The following is an 8,442-nucleotide window of genomic DNA, read 5'->3' as shown; positions in this document are numbered from 1 at the left end:
ACTCAGGTAATTATTTTTTAAAAATATTTTGCACTTGAATAGTGCTTAATCCCCCAAATCTCTAACTTTCACCACACCCCTCTGGGATAGATATTAATATTACACATTTGATACATGGGCACAGATTAAAAGTACCTTGCTTAAGGTCTCAGCTTCTCTACCCAGTTCTACCTCTATAAGACCTGACACACTCCCCCTGCTCTGCTTACTTGACCATGCATGTAGGAAAGAAAGGGTAGCTGAGCAGGAAGAGGGATGTACTTTAGATTGATTCCAAGGTACATCAGCCATGAGTTCAAGTTGGATCATCTGAGTGGGAGAATTGGAGATTAATTATGCTAGGTTCAGTTTTTGGAAAGGCAGATCACGAATGTAAGTCAGTCAGCAGGATGATTAGAAGAGACCAGATGGAATGCGGTTGTGGTAGGTGAAAGGCAGTAAATAGAAAGTCAAAGAACTAAGATTGGGTCTTTAGTTTGAGCTTTGTTTCCCAGGTTTCTTGAGGGGAAGGGGTACACAGTGTCAGGGGTGCGAATTTCAGCTTCAGAAATTCATTAGGGTGTAAGGTTTTGGTGACCTGTCTAGTCACATGGAATCCTGTTTTTTCAGGGTGCCCACACTACTCACTCCTAGCCTAGGGCCAGACTACCCCCTGCGGTTCCCAGTCTGTGTTCCTGTCTGTCTGGTAGTAAAAGACTGACAGAAATTGAATTCTCTAAATGCCTTAAATTGTGCTTTGGTTCCACCTCCCTGTGCTCGAGCACGTGAACACAGATGTGAGGGATCACCAGACAGCAAAACGTCACAGACAGGGGTGTGTGTAGATTCACCACAGACTGGGAGGGGTTGCAAAATAGGACGGAGGTAGACAGGGGGATTTTGTGTGTACATGGAGATTAGGATCTGGTCATGGGGTGAGGGAAAGGACAGGTGGGGCCCTATGTATGTTTCTTCACATAGGGTCCATAAAACCTAGAGCTGGCTATGGCTGGTATTATAGGGAATGAAGTGCAGTAGTTCTTAGTGTTTTAAATGGTGAAACAGGATGTCTCTCTGGCTGTGATCACTGCTATTTTTAACCTAGAGTCTCTAAAAATGAGATTTAGAAACAAACACTTTTTTTTTTTTATCCTGGTAAATTCAGTAAACTGAACTGAGTTGGTATTTGAAGTGGCAGCCAATTGGAGCCTGGGATTTGGCAACAATTACTTATCAGCTCCCAAGAATAGCTTCACTGTGTGATAAGTGGATAGTAGCTTTCCATTCTGATTGGCCAGGAAGGTCCACTTCTAGTACAAGAGGAAGATAATCAATCATGTTACTAGCTTTTGTCTTGGCAAAGGTATTTAGATTTCAGCCAGCTGGTTAGCTGCCTCAAGACCACCTGCTTGACTGAATAAGAGAGAATCAGTTCCTTTTTTTTTTTTGCAAAGGAAAGGGAGGGAATATTGACTTGTGTGATCATTTCAGGTGGATGATTAAATTTGGCCTCTCAGGCCCCAGATGAAAATTCAATTCAGATGACTAGTTTTCTTTTCATACACTGTTGAGCAATCCTGTGTTCTGCCATCACTAATGTTCCCGATGTTGATTGTCCCTTCACTTTAACAAAGCACAGAATACCCAGCCTTCTCTCTATTTCTTATACCTTTGGGCTATTGAAACATAATGAGGAGACTGTGCTCACTTAAGGATACGGCATCTGCACTTATCAGACTGTCTTGTGTACTCCATAAAGTAATACATTGATGTTGTACTGGGTGAATTGTCAAGTCAAAATTGTCATAACTTTTCTGCTGACTTGGTGGTTTTCAAGCTTTGAGCTGCCCATGTCTTGAACACATATTTCATGGGGAAAAAAATTGTCCTGAACTTTTGTGCTGTAACTAACCGCATAAATGATAGAACTGCAGGATAATACCCTCTCTATACAGGTGCAGATGAAGTAGAGCATAAGCAAGGAAAGGCAGGCAAGTGGAATGCTTGGAGTATTCTTGTTGTGTTTGTTACACGTATGCTGAGGATGCCTAAATAGCTAACATGGTGTAATAGTCAAAGTAGGGTAATTCTCCTCATGAATATGGATGGCAAAAACTATCCTTTAGCAATCAGCTATGCATATATGTTCTTAATATTGCTTCATATAGCCGTATCTTCCATAGTTAGTATGCTTTGAGCTAACAGATATTTGCCACATAGATGAAAATCATATAACAACCTTAATACGGGTGCTATTCTACATGAATTATTCTGAGCGCAACAGTATAACACTGAAGCTGGATGCATGGATCTCAGTGGCATTCAAAGCACTGGATTACTATCTCACCTAGGTTAAATACTGTCTCTCACGGGTTAAATAAATAGGTAGCAAGGAATGGATAAATTTGTTGCACCAGATCTTAAGCTTTTAACAAATAGGGCTTCACTTAAGAAGGCTTCACTGTTGCAAGGGCAATTCATTTATCTGAGTTAATGAATGCAGGAAGTGCTTTCTGATGGCAGTTTTGAAACAACTGTATATTATTATAAGCAGGGTCTGAATGAACTCTCCCCTGACAGCTAGTTGGGGAGACTTCAAGAGCAAACTGTATTTACATGAATACATACTTTGCATAGGTATCTAGCAGACAGGAGCTTCAAGTGATCAACTTTGACTGGTGTTGGATTACAAATCACCTTAGTACTGAATGTAGGGGTAGTGAAATATTGTTATCAGTGTTGTTGTCTTTATTATCTGAGAAAAGCAGAGCAGAACTGTGCTTAATTTGTCCCAAATGAGGGGATCTCCCTCAGTTGAAAGGACCTCATTAAACCAGGGGATTGAATGTCAGACCCCCTGTGAAAGCAGAGAGAGGTGGGAATAGGTGTGCCAGCGAGGAGGTATGGACTCTCCCTAAGGGTCCCTGGTCTTGATTAACCTGTTCCTCCCCACTGCTCAAAGATAGAGCTATATAGGGTCCATTAGGAGCCTTTTGTTATTTTAAGTGCTTAAAAGAGCTGCCAATCATTTGTGGTGGGACAGCATCTCGGTCCAGCCTCAGAGCTGAAAATCACTAAAAGCTGGGTGGAACCTCAAGAGACTAACCTGCAGAGGTCACAGCAGAGAGGCAGGTGGCAGAAGGCGGCCAGCGGAGCGGAAGGAGTGGCTGGAGGAGTGGCCAGACAGAGCAAGTGTTCAGATGGCAGAGCAAGCAAGGTGCTTTCTTCCCTGGGTGGGAGGTGAACTCACATACATGTACCTCTGAGCCCTGGGTCCTCACTGACCAAGGACAACCACTGTGAGTGGGGTGGGATGAGGGAGCAGAGAGGGGCACAGTAAAGGAACTTTTGGTTGTAGAACTCAAGAACATGAGGCAGAAGGCCCTGCCCCACGCACTTTGGGGTGGGCGTCCTGCTCACAGTTTTATGATTATGACTCCGCCTTGTGGCATTTTCCCTAATTAATGTCAGGTGACTTCCCTCCTTTCATTAAAAGTTTCTTTTCTACACTCAGACTTTGTGCTTGCAAGAGGGGAAGTATTGCCTCTCAGAGGTGCCTAGGGGTGGTGTGTAATTTCCCCAGGTTACTGGGTAGGGGCTTGAGCCGGTTCTGTGTTGTATTGTTGAAAAGGAACCCCTAGATATTGAACTTGGCACTGGTTGCTGCCAGCTCCACCTGGCAGAAGGGTTACATTACAAAAGGTCCTGTATGGTACATAGGATAAACTACTTGAGTGTATCTAAAGAGCAGTTTGGACTGTGCTATCGAGCAAGTAGCACTAGGAAGTGAGCTTTTGACAGCTAAAGATATACTGTTGGATGGTTTAATGGAGTTAAATAGATGGAACAGATATAGATAATAGGATTAGGAAACAAGATACAGATAAACAAACACACTGTAAAGCCAATACATTTGTACATAGCAAAAAGAAGTTGTCTGCATTATAAATGTTGTCTTAAAAGAAACCAAACCCCACACCCCTCCCCTTCCCAGAGGGCTAGATTATGTCTTTAAGCACGGCCCTGAACAAAGGATGCTGTGTAAACTGCATCACTCCTGAGTGAGTCACCAAATGAGTGAGTCCTTTAGAGCTGGAACAGTTCCTAAACTGAAGTTCCTAAACTGAAGCAAGATTCTTAGGGCTGGGGTAGGCTTTAAAGTCCTTAGCCCCAAACCCTAATAGGTGCTGGCCAATCAGCGACCTCCACCTGACTCATCTGAGTCTCACAGCTAGAAGCAAACACTGCAGCCTCTCCCAGATCCAACCAACACATCACCCCAATGTAAAAATACCTACAACTCTAGTTCAGGATAAAAGCAACTAAAGGAATAGAGACATCAACCCTGCAGTGCATGCCTCACAGCTGGGTTCTTACTTTCAGTCTCTTGCTGGGACTCTGTAAAGAACTTCACCCCAGATAACACATATTACTGTTTGACCTTTTGACAAACCAAGCTCCTTGTGCTCCATGCTCTTGAGTTACTCCATTACAGGCACTTTTTTATATTTTCAGTATGAACATGTCACACTCCTCTCTCTCCATATGTGTCTAACTGGTGGAATGAATAATCAGAATGGAGGAAACAAAACCAAGTTTAAGAAAATGCAAAATTATATTGAATTCTCACTGTGGGCCTATGCAAAGTGGATGTAAAATGTGGCTGAATCAGAATGGTAGCATTTTATACCCACCCACTTTCTACAGGTGTAGAGAACTACACAAGGGCCAAGAAAGTAGGGGGAAGCAAGCTCTGTATCTTTAATGAAAGGTAAAGTTATTTCCCTCTTTTTAAAGTTCAGCCCTTGAATAGGCTGTGGGTTTGGAGCAAATCTAGATCCAAAAGAAGAGCGAACTCAAGGTTATGGTGGACAGGATGGGCTGATTTAATATAGGACAACAGACCTCTTTCATGTTACTGAAGCTGCCACAAAGGGTGCCACAATTTGTTGCTTTGCATGATGGATTGCCTAGTGTGCTATGATCTCCTTGTCCTCATCCAACACAAGACCATTGTTACTGGATAACATAGGGAATACATAATTAGCTCTGCTACAATCAATTCTTGGAAGAGATTTTTGTAGCTGGAACAAATACTCCAAAGTTAGTTTTTAGGGCTGCTTGCTATAGTGAGCAAACTTCCTCTAGTTTAAATGTAAACTAAATTTGCACTTAAATAGTAGGAGGTCTGCCACATCTCTTCTGGTTAATATGTAGATTGAACTCTACTGCCATGAGGAGATGATCATCACATAAGTATGCTGCAGAACCATGTCATACGAATTGGTAGAAAAAAGCAACTGAAATCTAGCCATGATGAGTTACAGAATAAGAAATGTTTTTCCCAGTGACAGAACTAATCTAACACCAGAGCAAAAAATGCAACACAAGAGGTCAAAATATTACAACAATTAATTCATATTCAATGCAGCCTAAAATGCAAGCCTTTATGAAAAACTATTACTCAGTACTGGTGCACAAATTCTTCATTAATTTCTTCCTTTCTCATCACTAATAAACTTAGGGCTGGCATGTCACTTGGTGCACAGTTATCTATGTAAATTGGAAAAAGTGCTACTGCCTTCTGGATACCAAAAAAACCCCACAAACCAACAAAAAAACAAAAAACCCAACCCCTTTGTATTTCCCCCTGCCCATATGCAGGGCCAGCATAACAGCATTGTTACTCCTGTTGGTTCTGATGATGACCTCTTGGATTCCAGCAGTAAGTCCTCATAAGTCTTCAAATGTTTGCACAGGAAGGGAAGCTTTATAATTAAGTTTCCTGAGATTCCCCCAACTCATGTTGTAGGCCTTTCAGCTCTGGTTAAAACATCCAGCTGTCCTAACCTGGAGAGAGAGACTGGGGAAAGTGTGAGTGTTTTTTGCTTCGGAAGATCACATGGTTAGTTGAATACAGGTTCCTAAAGAGAAAAGCTGTGGTGAGAATATCTGTTAGCTACAATTTAAGTTACAGAAATAATGGTTTGCTTTCTGCTAAAAAGGCTGTTTTACTTTCCTTGCTTTTAGTTAAGTGTCATTTCTTTGTTTTGTTAACCCCTTTAGAAAGCCTGCTTCATTCTTATTATGACTCATTCTTATTCAGCCTATCTTGTAAATAATATCTGACCTGTTTTTAGCCTTTCCCTGGGGGTCGCTTTGTTAATCTCCATCCCAGATTGAGGCCAGGGCCTGGCACAAGTGCACGAGGGGGAAAGGGCATGAAGAGCTTTTGCCCCTCATGCAGTGCCGATCACAATCACAGTGCCTGCACACTTTTCAGCACAGGGACTGCTCTCTCCTAGTTCCCCTGTGGACACTAGTTACCCCAAAGAGGGGCTGGGAGAAGATGGGCCATGATGACCTTCTGTGCCAGATCCCCAGTCCCTTCCCGAGTGCTCCTACTGGGATGGTGATGGGTGGTGGTTAAGGTCACATTAGAGGCTTGAACACATAATATGGGAAGGTGTGCATGAGGAAATCTCAATCTAACATGGTCACCTAATTTAACCTAAACCAGCTTTCTATAGAAGGAAGACAAGAAGCCCCAAGATAAGAAAAATAAGGGTTAATTGGGCAATTGTTCTAGCTCTGATTAAACCCTCTGAAAGAAAATCCACTGATCCTCTTTGTGGCAATAAGCTAGCATGGCTGTATGGGAGGCCGTGACTGAGAGACAGGTCGGGGAATAGGATCAGATGATAAATCTTGGTTGCTGTTAACCTGAGGGGTTCTTTCTCACTAACATAGTTCTTCAGATTAATCTGGGTTTTGTTTACTATGTTCAGGGAGAAAGTAATATTTTGGGGATTACTGATCAGCAGGCAGTTGCATTTTATTCCTAGTATAGTGCACAGTAGATGTATCTTCTACCTCTAGCCTGACAGGTCATGTTGGGATAAGAATGATGGATGCTGCAGTTTCTGCATTTGAGAAAGACCATAAGATACCAATCTCAAGATTGTCATGATGAGACAGGCTTAATTCTCTTCCCTCTTCTCATTACAGTTTGCAGCACCAGAATGCATCTGTTTCATACCATGTGGCGCTCTTCTTGCAATCTTTGTCATAGGAACACATGATGAGAGCAAAAAAATAACCAAACCAACCCCCTTCTCTCCTCCAACAAAGCACTGACAAATGTTGCAATAAGTTAATTAGTCCTTGTGGTCAAAATATTAATGCGAGCAGAAAATGTCAAAAACAGGGAGGAAAGGTCCTTTTCCATGTTGAAGATTCTGTAGAGGGGGGAAGAATGGTACCCGGTAGACATATTTTGCCATACTAAGTAAAGAGTGTAGATCCAGATTGTGAAGGGAAAGCCACTTGCTGGGTTGGCTACAGTGGGAACTCCTGGAAATATTGGGCCAAATGCTGTTCTCAGTTGCCCCTGTGTAAATCAAAAGTAACTCCATTTACTTAATGCAGTTATGCTTGTCTACACCTGGAGAGCAGAATCTGGCTCATTGTGCGTACAGCAGGCACAGTGCTTCTTGGAGTGGAAGTGGAGCATGACTGCTCCTGCCTCTCTGCAAATTTGTAACCTGCTTTCTATGCTGGCCCAGCTCCACCTTCTGATGTGGAAAGTGGTGGGGCTATCACAGCCTGCTCTTTGTCAGAAGGGTTGTTCCCACCACTGGGTGGGGGGGGCTGACTTGCACAGTCCTCTTGTCCCCAGAGTACAAATACTGGTATGGTGGTGGAAGAGGCTCTGTATAATATTTCACGTAATTGCAGTAGGTCAAAAGGTTTTCAGTGAAACCCAAACGATGTGAAAGCTGCTTTGTTTGAAATTTTATTATCTCAAAATTTAGACCAAGGGTTAAGGTTCAGAAACACGGGCCAGCTTTTCATTTTACATCTGAATCATGCAAAATTTTTATCAGTAAAAAGTGTGAATTAGAGGAGATCAATATATTTATCTAATCAACAAGTATTGGGCAAAGGCATCAAGGAATCCCTGTTGAGGTTACAGGGACAAACCATCCCGATGAGTCGAAAGAATAGTAAATATGGCAGGCGACCAGCTTGGCTTAACGGTGAAATCCTAGCGGATCTTAAACATAAAAAAGAAGCTTACAAGAAGTGGAAGTTTGGACATATGACCAGGGAAGAATATAAAAATATTGCTCGGGCATGTAGGAACAAAATCAGGAGGGCCAAATCGCACCTGGAGCTGCAGCTAGCAAGAGATGTCAAGAGTAACAAGAAGGGTTTCTTCAGGTATGTTGGCAACAAGAAGAAAGCCAAGGAAAGTGTGGGCCCCTTACTGAATGAGGGAGGCAACCTAGTGACAGAGGATGTGGAAAAAGCTAATGTACTCAATGCTTTTTTTGCCTCTGTCTTCACTAACAAGGACAGCTCCCAGACTGCTGCGCTGGGCATCACAGCATGGGGAGTAGATGGCCAGCCCTCTGTGGAGAAAGAGGTGGTTAGGGACTATTTAGAAAAGCTGGACGTGCT

General features: G+C 42.7%; 1 long non-coding RNA gene across 1 annotated transcript in view; it reads left to right on the top strand.

Annotated features, from left to right (window-relative positions):
• Nucleotides 1–387: 387 nt before the first annotated feature.
• Nucleotides 388–8,442, top strand: part of LOC140910391 (uncharacterized) — a 105,205-nt gene continuing 97,150 nt past the window's right edge. The window contains exon 1 of the long non-coding RNA XR_012158563.1: nucleotides 388–423. This is a non-coding gene — a long non-coding RNA (uncharacterized LOC140910391). The remainder of the gene's footprint in view (nucleotides 424–8,442) is intronic.

This window comes from Lepidochelys kempii, chromosome 4 (assembly GCF_965140285.1).
Source record: "Lepidochelys kempii isolate rLepKem1 chromosome 4, rLepKem1.hap1, whole genome shotgun sequence".
NCBI lineage: Eukaryota > Metazoa > Chordata > Testudines > Cheloniidae > Lepidochelys > Lepidochelys kempii.
Note: the sequence above shows the minus strand (reverse complement) of the source record. Positions and strands in the feature narration are given on the sequence as shown.